General features: G+C 42.6%; 1 protein-coding gene across 14 annotated transcripts in view; it reads left to right on the top strand.

The window, feature by feature from the left end:
* The first annotated feature begins 100 nt into the window (after positions 1–100).
* Positions 101–25,808, top strand: part of MBD5 (methyl-CpG binding domain protein 5) — a 129,815-nt gene continuing 104,107 nt past the window's right edge. For 12 of the 14 annotated variants that reach the window (XR_008204818.1, XR_008204817.1, XM_052675739.1 and 9 more), the window contains exon 1: positions 102–368. The gene's annotated coding sequence lies outside the window, so the exon portion shown is untranslated. Of the gene's footprint in view, positions 369–25,808 lie in introns of all 14 variants that reach the window. The other 2 variants (XM_052675746.1, XM_052675745.1) reach the window with 1 other exon arrangement.

Raw genomic sequence — 25,808 nt, 5'->3', positions numbered from 1 at the left:
GGGACAGGCCTCCCGTTTCTCCGCCGCGGGGGCTGGGGGGGGCCGTCGCACGGCCACCGACTTTCTTTCCCCCCCCTCCCCTCCTTTCCCCCCCCCCTCTCCCCAACCCCCCCGGACCGGAGGAACCCGGGGCCGAGCGAGGCGCCGAGAACGACGGCGGAGAGTTTCTTCTCTCCTCCCTCCCTCCCTCCTCCTCCTCCTCCTCCTCCCCGCGGCCGTCAGCGGAGGGAGAAAGGGCCCCGCCGGGAGCACGGAGCAGCCGGGCGGCCCCCACCCCCCGCGCTCCCCTCCTCCCCCTTTATTGCCCTTTGTGTGCGTTCGCCGCCTGCGCCGCTCCGGGGCCGGCCGGGAGCTGGGGGGCCGCTGAGGTGAGTGGCGGGGCCGCGAGCGGGGCGAGCGGGGAGCGGTTGTTTACCTCAGGGCCGGCCGACTGTCACCTCACGGCGTCGCCGGGCCCGGAGAGCGGGGAGAGAAGCGAGGGGTTTGGCTGAGGACCCCGGGGGTGCGAAAGTTCGGGGGGTTTTGTGGGGAAGGGAGGGGAAGCGTCGGGGTTTCGTGGTGCGGAGCGGGGGGTTCGGCGGGCGGAGCGGGTTGTGGAGAGTCCTGGAGGAGAGCGGGGTGGGGGGGGTCGGAGCTGCGTGAGGGTTTGGTGCCGGGTTTTGGCTCGGTCCAGCCGTAGGCCCCGGTCATACAAAGACTTGTTTGCCCGCTGAAGTTGGAGAGCCGGGCTCGCCTCCCCACGTCAGGAGGTGCCTCGGAGCTCCGGGGTTCGGGTGGTCAGTGGCTGCGTTCGGTTTGGAGTTGGCTGAGGTTGGGATCTGCCTGCCCGTGTAAGGCCGGGGCTCCGTCAGCAGCCACAGCCGTGGTGGTCAGCGGGGCTGCAGGCTCAACCGACAGCTTCCTGCTAATTAAAGGAAAGCTACGTGTCAAAACGCCTGGAATACATACGGTGTAAGGGGATAAGCTACTTGCTGAGCTGAGTCGGAGTAAACGTTGGCGCAAGGCTTCCAGAGGTTAAAAAGAATCCAAAAGTCAGAGTTGAGGTATTGATACGTAGCTGATGTAAGGGCCCATTCTATAAGTGTGATGTTTGCTGCTGTCTGCTGCTTTCTGAAGCTTAATTATGCTCTTTGTAATCTTAAAAAGGCAGCCGGAGCGTGTGCTGAGCCATGAAGTAGGCCGTGAGGTTGTGTTTCATTGGGGCATGGCAGCCAAATGGAGGTCAGCGTCGGGCGTGTGTTGCCTCTGCCTCGTGCTGGAAGGGTACCCACAAGAAAGGGCTCGCCCGTGGGTGCTTTGGGATCTCCAGTTTCTAATTTGGAGTGGCGGCTTTTTATGACTGAGCTGGAAAGAGTTTGAGATAGGAGTAATTAGATTGGGAGAAAAGAATGGGGGAAATGTACATTTGGTCCGATAGCTTAAAGATGTCCCGAAGAAGGCTTGAAGGTAACAGCTATAACTCTAGTTCTTCCTAATAGTTTGCCTTCAGTTTTCCGTTAGCTTGTGAAAATGAGATACTTTTGGTTTTAAACACATGAAAAACTTTGACAAAGTGATCATCGTCTTTAGAGCTTGTGAGAATCATCTTCAGACCCAGCTGATACACGTATAAAAGCTCGGATTCTTTAAATACATCATTCTTCATTTAGTTAGCTTACTGCGTGCAAGGATTGGACAGCAGAAGACTGTCCAGGAATACAGGACTCTAGGACCCTGCACATAGCAGGGGGGTTGAAACTAGACGACCATTGTGGTCCTTTTCAACCCAGTCCATTCTATGATATTATGACTGTTTCCTTTTCTTCATGACAGTGCTCTGTTTTTCAACCTGAGATACCACTGGTGTACTCTCATTTCTGTGTGGAAACCTAAAGACTATGCTCCCTGTGTTTGTGGAGCCGCAGATCTGCCTGCAGCTTCCATGGCCTACAGCTGATGAGATGTATTATTTATTATAAAGATTAACACTTTTATTTCTGTGTGTTTTAACGATGAAGATAGGCGGGATTTGATTTAATCTGGTTGCTCAGTAAAATGCCCTAACAGAATTCTGAAACTGGGTAGAAGAACCCATAGAGTTCTCTGATTGTAAACCTTAGAGATGGAATTGCTGGCAGAACTTCATTTCCGTAGGCCTCTGCAGCCATGTCTGTGCTGAATGGACAGCCGCTGCTTGGGGGGTTGGATAGGAACAGTCCTGAGGAAGCATTTGTGGGGCTGAGGCTCTGAACGAGTGTGCTTGTGTTGTGCCAGAAGTAATTCCTGTGTTTCCACAGCAGTGCCTCATACTGAGGGGTCTAAGGCTGTTTTGGGTTGTCTGGCCACTATCACAGCGACCTCTTAGAAACTGGAAGAACTGAATCTATTGGCTCCTTTTACTGCAGGCTGCTAGTTATCAACAGCTGTAACAGAGAAGCAGTGTAGCTTTTGGCTTTTTTAATCTCTTTATGCTGCTGTTATGAAAAGGTATTAACAAATATTTGTTGTTTCCAGGAGAACTGTGTGCATGTATTTCAATTATTAATCTTCTGAGCAAAAACATAGTGATTTCTTTATTTTACATATTCCAGGTTAGTGACTGCCCAGGCTCGCAGTCTGAGAGGTTGCTTTGAATTAGCAGGAAACCTGTGGCACCAAGATGTAGGCTGTGCTAGTTGTAAAGGTTCTGCCTGGGCCAGGCTTGTACCTGTCCTTTAGCAGTAAGTTTTCCCTGGAAGTTTGTTGTCATGCTGCCCGTTGTAGTTGACTACGTTCATTTGTATTTAGTCTAGTTAAACAGATGTTTCAAGAGAACCTTCTTTATGATGGAGGACTTTCAGTAATTTAATTTTTCTCTGCTTATAATCCCTTCATTCTTTGGGTCTGGAGGGATCAGTCTTTCTGTCCCTTTTAAAAAGCACTGAAGATGTTGGTATAAGCAACACTCCTCTCAAAAACAGAACGCCTTGTATTACGTCAGGGTTTGTTTGACTCAGTTTGTCAGTAGGTTATTTTTTCCCCTACTGTTACTCATGGCGATTGTTTGCACATGGAAGGTCTGCACCTTGACTGCAGTCCATAACCACAGCATCCATTTCTGAGGCAGCAGTGGGTCTCCAACATGGATGGATGCTCCTTCTGGAAGAGAGCATGCTGTGTGAGTGGCCCCCCATGCCTGTCTGCAGCCCTGCTGCTCCCTGCCTCTTCCCAGGCCTTAAGAGGTCCCATGGCCACAGCAAGAGGAGGATCTCAACTCTATCTAGGTGGTTCAGGGCACAAGTTGTGGAATCAGCTAAGCTTCCTTCTCAGAAGTGCTGTTAAAACTTTTGGAAAGCAAGGAGCAGTTCTGCTGCTGTGTTTGGGTTTGTTGTGTTGGTTTGGGGCTTGGTTGGTTTGGTTTAAGGACCCTATATTGCTTTCTCTTTTATCCCAGTGGAAGTGAATAGCAAAGTTACCATTGACCTCAGTAAGAAAAAGATACAGGTTGAATTTTTGAATGAACTTTTGTCCTTATGGACTTTGTTTATGAGAGTGTTTGAAACCACAGACTTTCACTGACTTTTCATTGTAGTTATTTCTGGAACTTTTCATTGTAGTTCTTTCTGGTGGCACGATGCTGCTCAGTCAGTTTCAGGTAGGCCTGCACAGGAACAGAAGCCTGGATTTGAAATAAAATTTTGGAACATCATTGGAGACATGTCAACTGTTGAAGCCTCCTGAAAGCTGTGGAACTACAGCTAAATCAAGTGGGACGCTTACAAAGAGCAGCAGTTCAGAAATTAAGCAGTGCTGACTCCTTTCTGCTCTCCAAACTCAGAGTTCTTTATCACTGTGGCTGCTATTCTTGATGAATTGTCTAGATAGGGGTTCACACTTAACAGAATTATAAAATTAATTTAAAATTTGTCAAAACCATATCAAATACAAAATTATAGCTTGTGATTTATATGTGCATATATGTCCTACTGCATGCATGGGTACATATGCATGTATGTTTAGCTACATACACAAATGTCTGTGTGTACATGCAGGAATATATAAAAAAAGAAAAAAGAGATGCAAAAGTAGATACATTAAAGCAGTGCTTAAAATGAAGCACTTGTGTGGCTCTACAGATTTGCCTTTGGAGTTGTACCTGTGAGTTGTTGTTCTGATCAGGCACACGGCAGCAGGAATCGGTCATTACCATGAGATGGCTATTCATTGACCTTTGTGAGACGACTTGATCAGCTCAGTTTGTCTGCAGCTTGACAGATGTTCCCATTGCAGAGTTGTCCCTTCCCTCCTGCCCTTCCCGTGGGGAATGGCCGTGGAACAAACCATGGCTTTGAGTGCCTTGTTCTTCTCCAGATGTTGGAGCTGAGGGATGTTGTAGGGGTGATACAGAGAGCTGGTGGCACGTGAGGGTTGTTGGTCACTTTGCTGTTATCGTTGCATGTTCTTTCTGAAGCCCTCTGTTTTGAGGGATTGAAGTTTACTTTAAAAATGAAGATGTTTCAAGGACTGGAAATTTGTTGGGGTTTCTAATAACTGCCTTTATTAAAGTAAGAATAAAGAGTTTTGTTCATCCGTTAAGTTTTTCAATGTGCTTTTTTCATGTCTCTTATTTTTCCTTTACAAGAGATATTTCATAGTAAAGCAAGCAGCGTTTTATCAATTATTTCCTCACAATGGCTGGTAGCTAGGACCTGTAGAAGCAATATGTTAATTGCATCTTTCCCATCTGTGGTGAAGGTGAAGTCCAGCATTTAAACGTGTGTGTTCTCTTCACTTGAGAATAGTCTACATTTTCAGTGACGTTAAATCCAAGTTTATTTTGGAAGAGTGGTCTCAAATGTAAATAGCATCTTAAATCTGAGGCCCTTGGTTTGCCCAGTCAGTAACATGGCCACGCTAAGGAATATCCTCGGGTCAGGGAACCAGAGCAGTTGTCAATTGTTTGCCCAACAAATCCTGTTGGATCAAATGGTGAAATTCTCAACGTTCAGATAACAAGAGGCTTGCAATAATGTTGCCTCATACCCTGCTACCAAAGGGAGCAAATGCAGCCTAACGTAGGAGAAGAGTAGAAATCAGCAAAGGAAAAGGTAGACCTACATAATACAGATAGTTTGATTTTTCCATTCGGTCTGCCTGGCGTTTCAAAAACTTGACATTAAATTTCAGTTTACCAATTTTTGAAATTTTATTTTCAAGCTTTAGTAGATCTTTGATGATGCATTATTTAAGGTTGTCTCTTGAAGCCTACTAAGATCTTCATTTCATTGTGTAAAACGTTTTGGTATTCAGTCTTCAAGCTTTTACCCATGTACCTAACCTATATTTTTGTACAGGTGTATATATATATATATATATATATATATATATATATATATATGTATATATACACACACAGGCATATGCATGCAAATATATATTTACATATACGCATAAATTCACCTATACACTTCTATATATGATTAGCCCACTAAAATTTGCTGTCTTGTAGTGGGACTCAGCTGGCACTGGTTTATATTTTAATTGTGCACCCAAGCTACTTGTAAGCTGTGGGGGAGGAGGGCTGTTGTTTTCTTTCATGACTTTTAAGACTTTGGTGCAGTGAACACTGATGTATGTATTTACTTTTCTTGTATGTACATGCTGTTGGCTTGAGGTAAATTTTATTTTATACGTGCAGAAGAGAACCACGTACATGTGTTTTTTTTCTGGATCAGTACGCCATCTTTAGATGAGAAGAATTTTGTTTAAAAATCTGGATTTTTGTGGCAGAATTTCCTTTTTGCTGGGTTACAGGCCTTGTAAGCTCCATGAGGAAGAAGCTTGGGTAAGGCAGGTTGTTAGAAGGCTCAGGTGCAAGAGAGGGATGTGTTGGGACAAATGCGATGCAAGCATTTTAGCTAGGTTCTCCAGCACGGCTACTTGGAATGGGAAATGGTAACGTCTTCTGGTAGTGGAATGGTCAGTAACATTTTTGTAAATGCATTTTGAGGCATTAGAGCTTTTGAAAAATACTGTTCCGTTTTGCAGCCACGTGTTTTGGGATATTTTGCCTTCTCATTTTTTTCTCCAACGCTGATTTTTAAGGGTAGCCCCATTTGAAGACTTAAGTCCGTTTCCCTAGCAGACTTCCATTCATGCTATCTCAGGTAAGATTTGGTTTTGTAAAGATGCCGTTTCAAAATGTTTTTCCTCCTTTGCCATTTTGTCACACAGGAGTTGTTGCCGAAGGATTTCTTGGCCAGTTTAGAAGCTGTAATCTAGTTAAAAGGTTTGTTTATGCTTCCCATCGCTGTGCTGCTGCTGGTATTGGAGCGCGGGCCGGAGCCAGGCAGCTCACTGTTTACAACATCCCAACTTCAATTAAAGCTGCAGCCTTTGCTTTGCTAAATAGCAGTGTGGTCATGGCAGCTGCAAATAATTGCCAGGAACGGTAGAAATAAAACCGGTAGCTTAAGATTACTCTTTTTCTTGGTGTATTCTTCTGCACATTCTTACTTGTTGTTCTTTAGACATTTGGAGCCTTGCATACATTTTCAGGTTCAGAAATGCTCTGCACTTTGAAGAAAAACTTACGCCTATTAAAGACTCAAGTCTATAGGTGGGACTGGACCTTTCCAAGGCAATGCAGTAATTGATTTCAGTGGAAGTTTGTCCTAAATAAGCTTGGTGGGATATGTTCCTCTCTGTCGAAGCAGGTATCGAAATGCTTGTGCCGTAAGTGCAGCATTGGCTGCTGTCTGAATTCAAAGCCCCACTGTCTTTTCTCTGCTAAGATAATGTAAATGTTTCAGGCTGTGAAGTCTCACCTTCTCAGGATAGCATCATGGGCTGTATTTAATGGAAAGCAACTCAGGGGTTTGATTTCTGCTTTTCTGATTTGTGAACTAATAGCATAGATTTCACTTAATCCTTGGAACTTCGTGCTGGTGTTTGTGTTTAGGGATTATGTGTTTAAAAATACGTGAATTGTTGGAGCCTTTTAAAACCCGGATGGCTTTCCTTACAGCCTGCCTCAGTGGTGTTAGCAGTGTGTGTGTGTGTGTGTGTGTGTGTGTGTGTGTCTGTGAGCCATCTGAACCACAGCAGCCTGCCATATCTGGCCTGCAGGCTATTGGTTCCTCACCTCTGTTTTAAAATTAGTAAAATCATTTGCAGCGTGATTCATTTCTAAAAATTACTTGTCCATCTGTGCTGAGCGTACTATCTATAAAGTTGCAGTGCTCACTGTGGTGGTGTGGATGTTTTTTCCTGAAAGCTGGGTTTTTGCTCATAACATCTTTGGGGCTCTTTCAACTTGGCCAGAGCACGATGCTATTCTTTAATAATACCCCAAATTTATATATAAACCCCCCCCCTCCCCCAGTCTATTTTATCAGTTTAATTCTTCATTTATTGATATTTCGTGATTAAAGTGCTATACATTAAATAACCTCATCAGAGAAAGCATGAATGTTTTGTTTGCACTCATGTCAGGGCTCAGAATGACATGACAGCAATGTCAGTGGGTGCAGCGTCAAGCCCTAAACGTGAGGTTTTCATGAATTCTGACTTCATTGAAGGAACTGGGGGAATGAGTGTCTCTAACCATATAATGGCCACCTGTGCTGGTTGTTTGGTGACTTCTTCATCAGCTGAGATGCAGATTCCAAGTGGATCACCTTACGTATTTAGCTTTCTTCCCATGCTGGTGGGTTTTGCTGGTCTTTTTCTCATGCTCCTTTTATTTACGTATTTATTCTTCTTATCAACTTCACAGTTATTATTATTCATAACTGAATCAGTCCTGACCATCTTTTACACAATGCACATCATTATCTGTGTAAGACTTCTGCTAAGAATCTACAGCCACACGGTGAAGCTGGACTTGAGGAACTGGACTGAAAAATAAGCAGCGCATTAAAAATTACCTTTAAGGTTCTTTTTTAAAAAGTTTAAAAAAACAACTTGAAATTACTTTGCTGATGAATGTATTTTGGTGCATAGGACCTACGTAACTTTTCTTCCTTGACAGTTATCAGCACAATAACTTACATCAGAAAATGAACGCATAAATTTTCTCTCCCATTTTTTTCCTTCTTACCTGAAAGCAATTAATCTGATTTCTCAGAATACTGATCTATGAGGTATGAAAAGAAGTTGTTGGGTTTTTTTTTTGTTGTTGTTAATTTCTGCCTTTGACAGAGCAGGCTGAAACCCATTTATCCTGTGGTGCACTTGTTGGAAATTTAACAAATTTTAACAACGCAGTGTGAAAGGTATTAATATTCAGCTTCTGCTAATTAATGCAAATAATTATGGTACTAGTAACTATATATCTAGAACACTTCTGAGCTTCTATTATGGAAAAATGAAACAATATTTTTTAGTTACTGTTTTGATAGAAGTAATCAAAATTCATATGTAGAATAACAAACTTTTTCATGTAATGGTAGTGACTGTAAAATGTTTCACTGCTAACTGCTGGTGAACCTTAAAGTGGAGGTATATTAAAGCATCTCCAGTTATCACTGTCTTGGAAAAAGTGTTCTTTAATGTTTGTCAGGCTTCTGTTTAATGTTCTAATGTAAGGTCTGAGAAAAGGCCTGTTGGTGTGTGTGCTAGAGGTCTGCACAGGCAGGTGGTATTTTAGGATTAGGTTATACAAACGCGTACTTCCATCAAAAATTTGCAAATAATTGCTACTTTTTAAATCTCTGCACTAATCCTGTTGAGTACAGTCCACAATTATGCTGTCCCCAAACTGCACAGACATTCCTGCTGCTTGCTTTACTTGCATGCTGTGTTCCTCCTATATTGGACTGCACAAGTGCTCACTGGCTGTTTGTTGCTGTAAGACATGGAGTTGACACTCAACATGGCAGCACCACGTTTGGAATACCACGAGTAAGCACTGCCAAGTAGAAATATGTTGCAGACAACCAGCAGCAAAGCTGCCTTCAGCAGAGCAGCTGGCTGCTTTGAGCGGTGAGGTGCTGCACGTGGATGAGTCCTTGCTGTCCAAGTATGAAGCCCTGGCTTGTATTTTCACATGGCGTCAAGCAGAAGGTGCTGCTGAGACCCAGTCTTAAGAAAGAGTCACAAGACGGTTTGGTCACAAAAGGAAAATAGAATAGGCATAAAAGTGCTATCAGGCTTGTAAATAAATAAACGCATAATATTTGTAGTAGACTTGGAAGAGCTGATGGTTAGTACGTCCAGCTCATCAGACAGATGTGGGCAACGAGCCCCACTGTTTTCAAATGGTAACTACTCTCAGTAGAAGTGCTCCAGTATTGTGATTTTTGGCCCAGATGTTTAGGCTTCCACCAGGGCAGGAAGTCTCTAAGCAACCGAAGGCATGACTTGAGGTCGTTCTGCTTCAGTCCCACCGCGCAGCTGAGCATTCCACATCTGGGTGCTGGGGAAGCATTGGACAATTGTGCGATTCCCCAGATGAGCAGCTTGCCCTCACAAAGCCCTACATGTTTAAGTTTTCATGAGGAAAAGCATCCCTTCATTGTTTTCTGAGCAGGGTGGCTGAAATGCTCAGCATACCTTCCCTGGCTCTCCGTTAGTTTGTTTACTTTGACTGCATTCGTTCTCATTTGTCTCCTATACGGACAGCTCTAATCCACTACTGTACATGCAAGTTGCTTTTGTTAGTTCTTTCTGAACCTCCCCATGTTTTTTTTCAACATCAGATGACCAAAAGTAAGCACAATATTCCTAGCAAGGGGAAGCCGCTGATTTATGTGGATTATTATAATCCAACATCACGCAAGCAAAATCAAAAAATAGTTTGACTACCTAATGATTCAGAAATGCAGAAGTGTTGCCAACAATTTTAGCATTTGTTAGCTTTGCACTTGAGCAAATGCATTCTGGTAGAGAATTTAACTTCTTATTTTTTAACTCTTGTCTTCAGAGTTTACAGAGTGAATCTATTTCACAGAAACAGGAGTGTCTTACAATTAACAGAAAGATGAAAGCTACTTTTAAAATTGCTTTCATCTGCCTTTTCAGGTTAATGTTTCTAGATGTACTCAGGGACAGTTTTCTGTCAGTTACAGGCAAAGGTTTCTTATTGAATAGGAGCTTTAAGAAGATGTACAGCATCTCCTGGTTGAGATAATAGTCTGAAGTACGGCTTGTGCCATAGGAAATAAGTTTGATGTTTCTTAGGGATGAAATAAGCATCTCCTAAATAACATCAGTTTCTGTGTGTTATGGGAGCTTTAGTATTTCACGGAAATGGGACTAGACTAAACATTTTTTGAGGAGCCTGAGCAGAAGAAGGAATCAGATGTGTTGATTCTGTAAGCTTTGAACAATCTGAGTTTGAGGAGTTATTTTCTGATCCCTTTGAATTCAGTGGCTGAGTGCTTTGTGTGCCTCTTCTGGACGATGCCTTTCTGTGCACTTGTCAATCCTACTGGAGCCTTGGTGTTACTGTAATATAGAATAATGGTAATAATGAGGGATTTTTTTCCTTCTGTGAAAATGATTTTGGACTTAATACAGTGGAATGGTTTAAAATAGTTTGGCAAAGAATAAGAAAAGAGAAGCGGTAATTTATGGTGAGCAGAAGAAGAGATTTCTAATGAGAGAAACTTGATTTCTAAATCTAATTTCCATTGGACAGCTTAAATTCCAATTGCTGATGCTGTTCTGTGTTAGCTGCTTAGTGTTTGTGTTGGCTGGAAGGGAATGTCTTTGAACTTAGGAGAACTTAATTTTTTCATTCTTTATTTTCCTGTTCAAGACTTAACAAGAAAAAAAAAAAACAACTTTCCTAAAATACTTAAATTTGTTTTTCTCTAAACTACAACAGCTGCACAACTTCCTTATAAATAACTATTTTGATAGAATTCTGCCAAAAAAACATGAAAAAGGGATTTGTTCAATCAGCTGAAATGAAACGATCTGCAGAGCGGCAGCGAGTTATGTGCCTTCCCCCTGGTTCAGCATCTGATGAATAGTATGCTAATGGACGGGTTCTAAGTTAGAAAACCAGACTTAAGGGAATTTTTAATTGAGATTTGATATAGCAGTATGCTGGTCGATTGACTGTTTGACTTGAGATAGATGCAGGGCTGGGTGGATCCACCAAAGTGATAATGCCTGTTCTGCAGGAGAAGTAAATGCGCGCTCAGCAGCTGCGTTAGCCTGCACTGAGCCTCTCGGTACATGTTTTTCTCACCACTGTGAAATGCAGAATTTTAGAATCAAGCTTAATTGTTCTGGATTAAAGCAAGGCAAATAAACTTCTGCGACATGGAGATTTTGAATATTCAAGAGTAGTGATCTCATTTTTGTTTATCAACAGGAGAATGCTACATTGCTTTCACTTGTACCACCACTTTTTTCTTGATTTTAAAGTAGAATGTTGTTTCTTCAGGAAAGTGTCACTCATCTATTCTTTGATCCATTATTTTCCTGATGTATTTTTGTGTTTTGCTTTTTTTTCATATTGCTGTGATTCAGTGCTACCTTTCTAATACTGGTTTGTTGCTTAAGCTTTAATAATGTTTTCCATAATAAAACTTTAGAATGATGTCTGGACGCAAAGCTGTGTTGCTGTATTGGAGATGATTGCCTTCCTAAATCTGAATAGCATATGTTTGCACAGATACATCTGTGGGGTTTTTTGTTTGTTTATTTGTTTTGGAGACTTCTTCACTTGACAGTATTGTCCAGTGGGAGCTCTTTCTCACCCAGAACTGGCCAAGACCTGCACATCTCTGTGAGGTGAGTTTATGTCCAGCTCAGGAGTGTGGCGCGTTTTCCTCTGTGAAACAGAAAGAAAAGTTTGTGACTTGGGCAAAAAGCACTTTCCTCATTTCTGTAATTTCTATAGAGACTTGTGTGTTTAGTTCTGAAAGTCTTTTTCATAAATATAGCTATAGAATACCTAAGGCTTTTCAGCTCATCTCTTTAAGGCTTCAAGGGCAGAGGATTTCTTTTTTTTTTTTTTTTTGATTAAATTTTTGAGAAGGGAAGCTGTCAGAACTAACTTTATAATTTTTCCTTTGTTGAATTGACAGTATAAAATTTTATGTTAGCGGATTTGATAAAAGAAGGAAGAAAAGGATAGACTGCAAGTAGGGCACAGAAGAAAGTTGTAGGTTATGAAATATTTTCAGGGAGGAAAGGCAGTAGTTTGGTGTGCTTGCGGAGTTTCCTGTGTCAGCATTTGAGAAGCCTGGAAGAGATTATCTTCAGCCAACAGTAGGTAACTGAGGACAGGATGTGGAGGGAGGCTGAACTACCAGCACAAAGGGAAGGCAGACATTCGCCTGTTTCAGAGCTGGGTTTGCTTTAGATGTTCTCTTGATCTTCTGTTCTTGAGCTGAGAGTTTTGGGCGCTCTGATTAAAAACTGAACGCTCATGTCTTGAAATCGGCATTCTAATAGGCTTTTAGTTATTTTCTTTTTCAGATTGAATTTGTTGTTACAGAGAAATGATAGCAACTTAACAGACAAATTGGAGCATTTAAACACTCGTTTGTCTTGTGGGGCTGGTTTTCTACCTTGTGTTTCTTTCCACATCCATATATGTTTTATGGAGAGAATTTGCAGCTCTCTGGAATGCATGGGCAGTACTCATAGAATTAGTTAGGGGTCAACTGGCCAAGAGGGTTTCTGCAGTGATGCTTGCTTGCTTCTCCTCAGCAGGTGAGCTGCTCTCTGGGCACGCGCATCGCTCCCTGCTGGTTTCAGCTCTGTGCCCTCCCAGACTTCTCTCTGCCAAAGCTGTCCATTTGTCATCAGCATTTAAGAAAAAAACAAACACATCTATAGTCATCCTCCCAGCCTCATGGACTGGTAATGCTTCTGGAACGTGTGCTGGAGACAGTGGGGTGTGTTCATATTGAAGAGTGGAGCAGGTGGAGCCAGATACGCTGTGCTGAAGCCATCGAGTCTGAGATCAGTCATGCCAGTGCCAGTTGAGACTTGTGTTGGGCTTGCTTGTATCGTGAGCATAATCCTTTCTCAGATGCCGTTCTCACAGAGCTATGATTTGTTGTTTTAGGTTCAGAGGATTGACTTGGCTAGGCACTTGACTTCTATTGGCCCTCTGTGATAACAAGGATCAGTGCAGCGTATTATTGTGTTACTGAACACGCCTAAAGATTGACAGAACTGTGAACGTGTAAGGAGACCAACACCTTAACAGTGCTTTGACCCAGATGTCTGTGTAGCTGCTTCTTGCAGTTGTGCTTTGTTGTTTGCTGAGTTTCTGAACTTGTGACTGCTGTAGCCAGTCTGCACATTGATATGCACTCTGTTAAGAGCATGTTTCTCCTCCTTCAGTCCAGTTGCATGATCATTTGCCGTAACCTTTTCTAAGCTCTGCTACAGCAGATCCAGTGAGCTTCTTTGCTTATGCCTCTTTCTTGGCAGGGCCAAACTCTTTTCTGCCTCTGTTGGATGAGCAGAGCCTGCTTGGCACTGAGCTCCTGTTTCAGCAGGCTACAGCCTGACTCACTGAGGGTTCAGGACCTCTTCCCACCTTCTAACTTGTTGAAGGTGCTTTCTGCCCTCGGAGGGAAGTTGTTAATTCAGGCCCAAGAAGTGGAATGCATGCAGCAGCTGCCGTAGTATCTGCAGCTGCCTTCTGATGCAAGGTAGATACAAAGAGGTGAAATACATAAATATGAATATGTGAGATACTTGAGAGCTTCTGTAAGGCTAGTTGATCATACGTGGAACTTCTCTGATGGTGAACCAGGTCTCATTTCACTTGCTAGATGAATGACAAGTGCTACAGCAGCCTAAAACCAGGTGGACGTTACCCAAACTGCAAGAATTTGGGGATTGGGCTTTCTTTATCAGGAACTTGTTTGTGCAGTCATGGAGATGCTTTCAGTACCTCACATATACTGTGTAGCTAGTGGCAAATGAAGAACATAGCACGTGCATCTGAAGTGATCACTGGCTTTGGAGAGGATAGCCTTCACTGATTTAATTGCGTGCATTCATGGAGGCTCACTAGTGAAGATTGCTGACTGGTAGTGCAGGTCTTTGCTAGCCGTATTGACTCTCTTCCAGTAATAAATGTAACAAGTTTTGCATTGGTAAAGTGTACAATTTCACACAGGTGGGGAGCTCTGCTGTTCATTTATTTAGGCAGTGAAGGGCTTATACTTTGTGAACAGCATGATTTTTCAGAGAAATATTCCATTGTTGTTACCCACTTGGCACTTAAATAGTGACCTTGGAGTCCCTCGTATGGCCATGTTTAAGTCACAGAATTAGCAGCTCTAGGATGAGGAGCATTCTGTGCCTCAAGACAAAACCACAGCCATTTGAATGGCAGCATTAAGATGGTGTGAGCAGCGATGGTGGTGTGCTCTGCACAGCAGACATGCAATTGTAGTCTGCAGTGGGTCCAGCTGTGTGCAGGCACATTTCATTCAGTCCAAGCATGGTCCAGGTGAGCCAGTGTGTTGTTGTCTTTGCTTTGCATGAAGCTGTAGGTACAGAAAATCCATTGCCATGATGAGGAGGAGAATGTGCTTTTCTCTTGTTGGTTTATTTTTAGAGGTATTATAGGGTCTGGTATTGCAGACCCATCAGTAACAATGCTAAAAGGTTGGGTACCATTTTCTGATTCTTCTTTCAAATCTTTAAAACGCGTTTTTAAAAAAGATTAAAAACGAAATCTTTAAATTAACTGAAAGTACATGGAAAAAAAAAACAAAACACAATTTCTTGCCCACTGGTAAGTTCACAGTTAGGACAAAATAGTAAAACAAAACCACATGCCAAGTTGTGCCCTTGGAGAAGTTCTCCAAGGAGTTTGCAATAGTTTGCACTGACACTTTCATATCCATATTCCACAGCGTTTCTAGCACAGATAGAGAGCCCAGATCAATGGTGTAATTTACCAGTGTAGACCTAAATTTCTATTTTAAGCAAATAAAATCTTAAATTTTTGCTTAAGAGTTGGGGGGCATCTTGTGAAGGAGCGTTGTGGCCTCTGACCTCAGGTAGCTATAGAGCCAGAATAAATACTGATGGAAGAGCATACCGAATTTGTAAAATATCATTCTGAGCAGAACAAAAGGATTCTTTCTATCTCCTGCCTGAAAAATACTCTTGATTCTTCCCCACCCCCAACAGAAGGAATAAATGAACAAAGAATTCAACTGAACTGAGACAACAACAGAAGCAGAAAAGGTAAAAAGCCCAGACCAATGAAGAGAGCGGAAAAGGAGGGTCATAAATGATTTGTTGCGTGATACCTAGGTTGTTAATGCTGTTAATGATTGAACTGTTTATTGGGGATTACAAAGGGTTAGCAAAGTGCTCTGCTCAGGAATGTCACCGGCTGACAGCATGAGTGCAGCCAGGCTAGCGGGATGCCAGGCTGGGGACGGCTACAGGAGGGCCTGAGCACAGCTGCTTTGGGGCTCTTTGAGCTTAATTCAGTGACAGGACGATCTGGACTCGGACACTCTTCTGATGCTAGTAACTATATGGAACTATTATGTTACAGGTGTGATAGAGTTACAAGGAGCGTGGAACTTTACAGAAATATGCAGTAATACTTGCTAGACCTGTACATCTGGTTTGGGGGTTGGGGATTTTTGGTTTGTTTTTAGTTTTCGAAGAGTTTTTAATAAATACAAACTTCTTCAAATCATCTGATAGTTACATGTTTACATTATTTCCCTTTGCTTTGATCTGCCTCAGTTGTTACAGTGATCAGTAGAACAGTGTTACTAGCATGCAGCTGAAGCTACCCAGTTGCTTACATAAAGCTCCCTCGTAAATGCAGTGTTATTAGTTAAAAACTGGAAGTCACTTCTCCTATTTTAGCCCATCGTAATGAAGGTTTCAGTTACCTCTTACTGTGTTGCATCCCTAGCTGCTTCTCTCTTGGTTTTTATTCATGCTTACTGATGCAGGATGCTGGGTTGTGTCCCTAAGGGTGGTGACCTTAAAGAGGACTTACAGGAGTGTGGTTGCTTGTTCTGTTTTATTTTGCTCTTCCTCCTCACAATCCAATTGCTTCTGTTCGTAAAGCTGTCATGCAGAATCTGATCGTGAATTCTAGATTTAGACATCAAGGAGGAAACTTACAAGGTTCCTTCCTGTAATAGAGATGGGAACTGGAAGAATATCCATGCTTGTCATTTCCTCACAGAAGAGACTCTTCAGTTTCTAACCACATTCCTGCTGTTGCCCAGCCATATGATCAGCCTATACCTGTTTATTTTAAACAAAAAGATGCACATTACTGATGTGTCCTCCAGAGTCATAGACCTTTCCATCCATTTGACAGCTCTTGGGCGTGATATTTCTGAATGGTAGGTCCCATAGTAGGCTATTGAGTTTTGCTGGTTGATGTCATGGCTTCAAGTTGCATCGAGGGAGGTTCAGGCTGGTTGTTAGGAGAAGTGTTTTCTCCAAAAGAGCAGTCAGGCAGTGGCACAGCTGCCCATGGAGTGTGGGGTCACCGTCCTTGGGGCTGTCACAGAGCCGTGGGGATGTGGCACCAAAGGACGTGTGAACGGGCACGGTGGGGTGGGTAGGGTTGGACTTGGTGATCCTAGAGGCCTTCTCCAACCTTAATGGTGCTATGCAAATTATTCAGATGGTAAAAAATTGTAGAAAGGAGTGTGCGTGTTTTCAGCATTAGCAATCCTGGGGAGTAACAGGCAGGTAAAAAAAAAAAGGTTGAAACATGCTGAGCACTGTTTGTGAAAAAGCATTAATTTAAACCATGTCTTTCCAGATTTTATTTTATTTACTGATAATTGTTAGTCTGGGGCAAATCATGTCTGAGTAACATTGCTGGTATATTCTACATGGGAATTCAACTAAACGCAAAGTTATCACAATTTACCTTAATTAGCAAAATTCATCAGCTGCTAGTCAAACTACTCTAAGCTCCAGCTTTGGATGCAAGTTAGTGCTTACTGGGCAAACGTGAGTATGGTGGCTCAAGTGTGGTAGCTGTGAGCTGCCAACTGCTGCAGTAACTTGAGCTGCTGGGAAGGTGAGGGAGTGCTTGCAGGGAAGCTCCTGATGCTTGGAAGCTGTTCCTTCAAACTGTATGTTCCTCCTTCTTCTGGGGCTGTTTTGCTTCCTCATAGTGTAACAAAAAAAGTAGAGTAAATATGGAAGTGTAAAAATGCAGTGCCAATTGTATGTGAATGAAAAACGTCACCTGTTCCTATTTGTGTTTTTTATTCCTCAAGAAGTTGATATAAAGCATTGCATTAAACCTTACTGTACAATAGCAGAGACCAGCATACTGCTTTGTAAATTCAGGGTAATTTGTGAACAGTATTGGGGGAAAATAACACTGTCTCTCCCTACCTCCCAAAAAATCTCCTTCCAAAACTCTTGAATTTTTGCAAATCTTTCTGGATATTGTGAAGAAAGGGAACTGATATGGCTGAATTGTGTCTCTTTAGTATTTCCTCGTATCGTTTAGGACCATTTCGTTGTACATTTGCGTTGTCCTGCAAAAGTCATAGTATCTGCACCAGTAAATAATTGGTGCTTTTTCTGAACTGTCCTTCTTTATAACCCAGCAGTAAGTTCTGAACGGGAACCTACTTGATAAACTTGGGTTCAGAAGATGCTGACGAGCAGCTGTGTTAGGAGCTGTGTCCTCTGTGAAGCAGCCTTAGACTGTTCACCAGCTTGTAAGGGAAGTGGCCTCCAAACTGTTGGTGGGGCCTCTCAACCCAGATAGCTCCTCATTGTGTCTCCTTGGAGCTGCCCTGTGCCCCCAGATGTCCACAGCCTTCTATTCAGAAAGAAGCCCAGACTCTTGCCCTGCCTCCCTGCTCAGCAGAGCCCAAGGAACGTGCCCTGAGCTGCCCTCTGAACCTGAGATAAAGTGTGATGTTAGCATGTATCCATGGCAAGAGAGCTTACTGGGCACCCAAACACCTCCTGAGCTCTGGAGACCAACTTGGAGAGTCTGATGGCTCAGCTGTGCAGGAGAAGATTGATAGTATCACATTTTCTGTTTTATGGGCGTATATTTACAGACCATTGGTAAGACAGCTCTGCCTATTCTTGTACAGTGCAGGGAGGTTTTCTGGCATTAAAGTAGGTTGGAATTTAGAATTTTTCTATCTAAAAGGAAACCCTTTAACAGCAAAAGGAATGATAAAATTTTGTAAATGTGTTCTGATTGAAGGAAAAGATGGCTGGCTATCCCTTCACAGATTAAAACATTGCTGCTGTTCCTTCAAGCTGACGAGGAACAAAGAAGTCATGTAGAAATTAAAGGCGATAGAAAGTTGCTCTTGCCTGGCTTAGTAAAGGCAAGAGGAGAGCAGGTGCCCTATTTGAGGTTAGAGCTTGAATTGTAATACTGAGGAAGCAGGCTGGAAATTCTGCAACCCACAGTAGTATTTTTGTTCAGGATTTGTATTGGTGTTGCTCTTCTTCAGAATCTTTGCAGACTTGCATTCGACATTCACCTGCCTGTGGGAAGGCTTTGAGTTGCTAGTGGAGGATTGGGTGGTTCTTCTGACCCACGGTGGATGTACGTGGGCAATGAGGAAGGCTTAATTTGCTTTCTCAGGGTTGCCTGAGGTACATTTAGGTATATTTACATGCTGGCAAGAGTTTTTAGTTGCCGTTGGTGTGCTCAGTGTTGCGTAACACAGAATTAGGAAATTGTCAAAAAGACCCAAAAATTTGGGAAAGGAAGAGATATTACAAGTGTGTTTGGAAGAGGTGTAAACCCAAGGAAGTTTTAAGCTGTTTGCTTTCTGAAACAGAAAGTGTGGCTGCTGCTTTGTAACTTTTTACTTTGCTTTGGACTGAAACAAGCCTAAGTTTCTCTTGTCTCTGTAAGGAATAAGGATTCGTGTATTTCACTGCTCAGTAGTTTGTTTTCCTTTTTCAGACATAACACTCATTCACCTTTTGTGTTTCATGAAACATCTTGGTGTAGCAGCACATAAACCTTTTGTTTGTTTCTTTGGAGAAGTAAATTGGAGGAGCTTTGTCTTAACCAACGTATTTCTTGGGAACAGTGCTCAACCTTCTGCCAGCTCAGGCTCCTAACCTGGGTCTGTTTGAGGCTTCTGAGCTGAGCAGAACACCAGGAACACGTCACGCTGACAGCTTCTTGGCTATAGGCTTTAGTCTTGCGGTGAGGTGCTTTTAATTCTCCTTACATAAACTTTTGGGTATTCTTCCTTCCCTGTTGTTTCTCTTAGTGACTTGAATTTTCTGGCCCAGGAGCTTTAACGCTGTCCTAATACTTTTAAGAAAAGGACTTTAGCATCTTGGCATCCTTTTATGTTTATAAGTCGAAAATGATTAGTAGGAGATAGCAATTACGTGTTTCTTGCATGGGATCATTGTTGGGGATGGGAGGAAAAAAAAAAGAAAATAAAAAATCTGCCGGTTACTTGCTGCTGTTGTGTGTGCTTGCCTGGCTCACGGGGAGTGCAGTCAGCTCAGAGGAGCAGAGCTCTGACACGAGTTTGTCCCAGGCAGAGGAGCTCCTGTGTTCAGCTGAGCATCGCCACGGCTTTTAGGAAGCGTAGCTGTCCTTGTTAAATGTGCCAGAAGCCCACCTCAACTTTGTGAGACCTTTAGTTTGTTAACGTTCGTCTGGTTATTGAGAGAATCCTGAGCAATAGGTATTCAGCCGTGGGCCTCCAAGGTGTGACTGCAGCGTACTGAGGCGTGCTCCAGCCAGATTGGGTAGGAAAAGCTGCAAACGTGCAGCAGAACAGGCTTTGACATGCTCCAGCCACTCACAGGCTCTTCTGCTGTTGTACCCAAGCTAGTGAGATTAAAACTAGGTCATGTCTGTCTGTCTGCAGTTACACCCTGTGCTAGGAGTGAGGCATACCTTGGGCTTGAATTCCTCTCCCTCTTCTCTCTCCCCACCCCAAAGATGGAAGAGTGAATGTGAATCCAGGCTTAGGTCAGAGGATATTGCTTTTTGCTGCTTGGTCTGATAGCGCTGGGAATCTACTGCTGGGATTCTTCCTGGTTTTAGCAAGTGGCAGGAGCAGCAATCTCCTGGTTTTAGGAAACTGAAAAATCAGAGTGAATGAATGCCTGTATTCATAAAATATTTAGTTATGGGAGTTCAGTTGCGCCGTTCTTGCAGCACAGATAAATTCATAGGAGAGGTTGAGCAGTCCTGTTGTAGATGGTCAGGGTCATTCTGTCTCTGCACGAACTCCTCTGCAGGCGTTGGGTGCGAGTCACAAGCCCAAGGATGCATTGGGTTGTTCTACATGTAAGGTCCATGTAATTTTAGGCTACAGTGATGATGTCCTAAAAACACAGACACATATATTTCTAGGCAAAAATAGCCCTGTTTTACTGGTGTTGATTCATATTCACGGTGGCAAATGTCCAGGCATCCTTCTTTCTGCTGACTTCCTTTCCCATCCTCCAGCGTGCATGTTTCTTTAAGGAAAAGAAAACAAACTTTCACTTCCAGATTCAAATGCATCTCTATTGCTACAAACCTCAGAGTAGTCAAATAGGAAGGGAAGACCTTCAGGTAAAAATCATAACCTGGGACCTAACTCTGTCCTTTTTGGAGCATTTGTTTCTTATTTGTCTCTTCTGCTTAAAAGATACAAATATATACATATATATTTGTGCTGAAGCTACTCACAGAGGAAAAGTGTGAGCAGAGAAGGTGCTTTGTACCTGTGGAGCTGCTTGGTGTCACATTCATGGAACTGTAAGTTATGTTTTCAGCAGATAGGAATTCTGAAAATGTATGGCTCTTGCAGGAATGCACGGCTCACGTTGTTCGTAGTCATTCAATGCATCACAATCCAAAACGCGCTTCAGATGTGTCGTCGTTGATATTTGTGTGCTGTCTGTATATTCAGGGGCTGTTTTAATGATTTGCAATAATATGGCTGAGGCTGTATGCATTATATAACAATGATCGTGTTGTTTTGTTGGTTTTGTTGTTGTTGTGTGGGGCTTTGTGGGGGTTTTTTTTCCTTCGACTGTTTCATTTGTTTCTCAACATCAGCTATAGGTGTTACAGAGATGGGGTTATTTTATATTTCTGTAGGAAAAACGTTGCTTTGAGAGGGGTTTCTGGTGTGCTCTGCGGGAAGCAAGGAGAGTGGTTGAAAGAAATGCAATAAATAAATAAATAACTGTAGAAAAATGTATGCGAGTACAATACTGCAGGAAACATGAGACAGCAGAAAAACAGCCTTCCTTGCAGAATCGTTTGATCGAGTGCGCTTCCTCCCTGACAAGGAACATTCAGATTAAGAACTGTGACAGTTGTCAGCCTTTAAATGGGATCAATTTTATAAGCCCAATTGCAATTTATTTTCTTCGAGGATCATAATTCCAGATAAATATTACTAAAGGGCAATTCTAAGCTGAAGAGACAAAGGCAATTAAACTCTACGTTAATTTGTTTACCAGTGTCACGTGGAATAAAATGACTGTAAGTTTCCATAAATTGTCTGGCTGTGCCAGTGGAGAAATAACTTTGTAGAGTATTGGAATGAGGCCATCTGAATTCTTTTCTATAGACCTGTGTTTAATTAACGTTACGTGACTGATGTTTTATATGACAAAATCCATAGCAAGCAGTGCTGATGTTAAAGTTCGCATTGGCCGAATCATATTGGGTTGCTGGGGCTGTCTTTGACTTACAAAAAGGCCAAAATGGGGATGGGAAGTGAGGGCAAGTGAGCAGGAGCTGTTTGAGGAGAAGCTCAAGAGAAGTATTTGCTTACTCCCTGTTTTCAAACAGTGGAATTTCTCGTGAGCTTAAGCCCCATCCAAGATGGAGAAAATATTAGCTTTAAAGGATCAATTCTGAACTCTTCTGGTTGCAAAGATAACCTTTAAAATGTGAGCAAATGCAGTGTAGTGTTAGCAGGGATAGTGGAGGTACAGCCTTGTTCCCCATGCTTCAGAGTTCACTGAATGGAAAAGCAAGCAGCAGAAAAAAAAATCATAGCAGTCCTTGTTGCTTTTATTTAGTTGTTTTTTCCTTCTCCAGGACCCTATTGACAATAGGAAATAAAGGAAATTAAGACAAATGTCTCTCATCCATCCTGTTTGGAGAACATTTGAATAGGAATACAGATCCTCAGCAGCTAATGCGTATAGTTTTCCAGACTGCTGGTGTTTTTGAGATGAATACAGTATTGGTTTTTATTGTTGGCCATAAAATCTTGTAAGTATTTCTGATACTTAACTCATTAGATCTCTTGTGTTCTCCGTCTGGCTGAAAGGAGAAAAAGCTTCCATGCTTTTTGTCATTTCTGATGAGCTCCTGCTTGCTACCTGGAAGAATACAGATGAAGGTCTGCTCCTCCTGGTGATAGCTGATAGCCAGGCATGCTCACATTGATTTCTGATTTTGTTTTAAAACATGTACAAGTTAACAGCAGTGGATAAAGTTGGCTTTACGGATTTCCTTCCAGTTCCATCCTGATAAGCTCTAGTTGTTGTCCTTTGATACAATTATTTTACTTTATTATATGCCCAGAGTTCCTAATTTGTTGTTTTTTCAATCTTCCGTGGATTTTTTTTTTAAGTGATTTTAAAACTAAATCTGTTGGTGGATCCTCATAGTAATTTATGGAAAAACTATGTAAGTTGACAAATGGAAGCTGAGCCAGATTAAGTAGCTTGCTGGAGTCAGTGTTGGGATTAGAACTCTGTTCCTGGTGTAGTCTCTGAATTCTGCACTGAACTTTAGTCTCATGAGAGATTTTACAAGGTGAGGGGATCTGCTTGCAAGAATTTGGGCACGTGGCTTGGGGAGGCATTACCAACTCCATCAGATCTCATTTGGCAGTAGGATGCTCACCAGGAAGAGGAAGGAGGCAGGAGGGAGATTAATTTAGTAGGACTTCTGAAATGGGACTAGGAGGTAGCAGGACGATGCCTGTGTTGTCCTGTGGGCTTATCGTATGTTCAGTCAGGAAAGAAATGGGGAGTTTAGCATGTGAAACTGCTTTGTCAGAGCTGAATGGACAAACATGAGGTTGGCATGATAAAGGTGAGGGTTAATCTTTGCTGCTGTTCCTCGAGTAGAACCACGAAACAGGACCCAGCACTGTTTTTAAGGAAGACATTAGGCAAGTATATGGACTGCAGTTGTGCACATCCCCGTATTTACAAGAGAGGAATAGCAAAAAAATAATTTTTCATTCTTCTTAACAGAAGGCTAATATTTTTTTTTTTTTTTTTTTTTTTTTTTTTGCTGCTCTTTTTCCCTTTAGCACTATGGATGTGGAAAGGCAATTTGTGTGGAATGTTGTTGTTGGGCTTTTTTGTTGCTGATGTTGTTGGTTTCTAGTTAGGACCTAAGTCTAAGGAAGAGAAAGCAGATTGAATTTTGCACAATTATCACTGTGCTGCCTGAATAATATCAAGTACAAGTGTAGTACTTGTAGTACTTGAAGAAAGTACTATAATCAGGGTAAGATTATTCAGCATCTCTGGAAGATACTGCATTGATAACTACTTCTTGGTGGTTAAGACAAAGACAGGCTGCTCTTTTTTTTACTTAAACATATTTAAAGATTGCTCTTCATTGAAAAATAGTTTTACTTGGTTTAAAAAGAAGATAAATCTAAAGTCAATGGTATCAAAATACAGATTGGTCAATCTAGATTGTCCAGAGTAACATGCATGCTGCTTCTCACCATCAGTAGGTAGGAATTGGTAACGTTCTGAATAGGCCTAGAGTTTGTCATAAGGGTGAATGGCCATCAGCTGAAGCCTGTTAACCTCCATGTTTGTTGGCCTGCTTTGTGAGTAGTACTGATCGCTGTCTTCTGGTAAACAATAAACCACGTCCCTTCTTCAGAAGACAGTAGAGATCTTTCTGCCCTTTCCTTGAGTCTTTGGAGTCATGTTTTACAAACATCTTGTTTTTCTTTACGCTATTGGGGTTTCTTCCTTTGGATGTATATTATGTGTGAGAATAACATTATATTATGTTGTGAACACGCATTGTGATGGAATCGTTAAGTTTGGAGCAAACAGAGACCGTCACTCAGTGGGTCCCTGTCTCATTCCCATGACTTTCCCATTGATACCGAGTCCTGCAGCTGCTCTTTGGAGAGGCACACAAGTTCATTTTCCCCTTGGCTCTTTCTGAAGGCCCATGCTGTATGATGTGCAGCGACACAAGAGTCTGGCAGGTCACAAAAAGCATTTTCTGGTTGTGCTTTTTAGTGGAGTTCAGGGAGATAACATCCCAGATGCTGGTCCAACAACATTCTGAACATTTTTCTCCATGTTGCTGTAGCCCACAGACTGGACTGGGTCTTCCAGAAGGGATGGAAGAGCTTTTCTCTTTTTTTTTTTTTCTTTTTTCTCTCCTATTCCTCTTTTCTTTGAGCTTTCAACGTGTCATTAACAGACATCAGGGATCTGTGACCACTTTCTCGTGCCCTTGTGGCTAATTGCAAAAAGGAGCTGTGTTTGGAGCAGGCTGGCTAAACCAAATTAGTGTGGGAAAAGGCTGTCTGGTTCTTCCAGCCGTGTGGGGATGCCAGGGGAGCATATGGTTGGTGGTGAAAGGTCTGGGGCTCAAATGGCTGAGCGGTGTTCCCAGTGCTGCTGTATTGATCAGCCCTTCTGTGCCCGTGCTGGAAGAAGGGGCAGCCCTGCAGCACTCGGAATGGGACACAGGATTTATTTGTGTTGGTGGAGGTCTCAGGGTTACGGCCACTGGGATGCAGGAGGAAGCTGAAAATAAGTATTGGTGGCAAGGCTCCTGGCGGTATGATTTCAAAGATCTTTCATGAAATTTCAGCCATGTAAATGATGTCTGACTCACGCTGACAGTGTTCAAAGTCAGCTTTTAAATGCACTTCTCCAAGTTCTCAGTGCTTCATACACTCTGCTGAGGAGAACGCACAAAGTAATAAACAGATTAGCAGGCTCTGGGTGTTCTTGGCAGTTGTGTAACTCCCCTATACATTTGCATTCCTTCATTTTGTTTTGATTCTCAGTGGCCTTTTCGTGTTATCTTTACTTTTCCCATTTATAATGAGGGGAAAATTGACTGCTATCAAAGAGGAAATGTGCCAAAAAGGGGAGAGGCTTGTCACTTCTGAACTCAGCGAGTGATTTTCTGTCAGGTTCTGAATGTATAGCAGAGGTTTGTCATAGCACATACTGAAATGTCATGGTAAAAATTCCCCGTTTGATTATGTAATTAGAGAAGGCCCAACTTGTTTGTGTATTTTTAATTATGGAAAGCTAAGGTTCAGTTATATGTAATGGAGGGAAGAATCCCAGGTTTAGAGAAGGCCCAACTTGTTTGTGTATTTTTAATTATGGAAAGCTAAGGTTCAGTTATATGTAATGGAGGGAAGAAGCCCAGGTTTATCCTTCAGACACGACGCTGTGGGTAATTCTGCAAATACTCAATTGCACAAATTTTAACACGCAGCAGCCCCTGCCTCATATTTAATGTGGCAAAGGCAGTGTGCTAGAAGAGCAGGAGAAGGAAGGAGATATTTCACTGCTGATAGCAAAGGAAGCAGAGTTTGCTTCCCATCTATAGAGCCTTGTTGTGTACCCCCCGTCCCCCGGAGCTGTGTGCCTGCAGCCTGTGACAGGTGGCTGCTGGGGCTGCTAATTGCAGCCTAGCACAGCATGTGCAAAACACTTCCTGCCGTATGTCCTGCTTGAGTGGGAGCCCGTTTGGTGCGCTCCCGTCAGAAGCCACAGCAACAGATGTGTGCAGAAAAGGCGAGGGCTTGCATTTCATGCGGTTCAGCTCCACGTTTTCACAGGACCATATGGTTTATATAGATGTTTTGTATACATCTTATCGAGCAGATGATTAGAAGTTAAGGATTAAGCGCTGAGTCGGGCTTCCACTAAAA

The sequence above is a fragment of the Tympanuchus pallidicinctus genome, unplaced genomic scaffold (assembly GCF_026119805.1).
Source record: "Tympanuchus pallidicinctus isolate F22 unplaced genomic scaffold, pur_lepc_1.0 scaffold15, whole genome shotgun sequence".
NCBI classification, from domain to species: Eukaryota; Metazoa; Chordata; class Aves; order Galliformes; family Phasianidae; genus Tympanuchus; species Tympanuchus pallidicinctus.
This window is presented reverse-complemented; position numbering and strand designations above follow the sequence as displayed.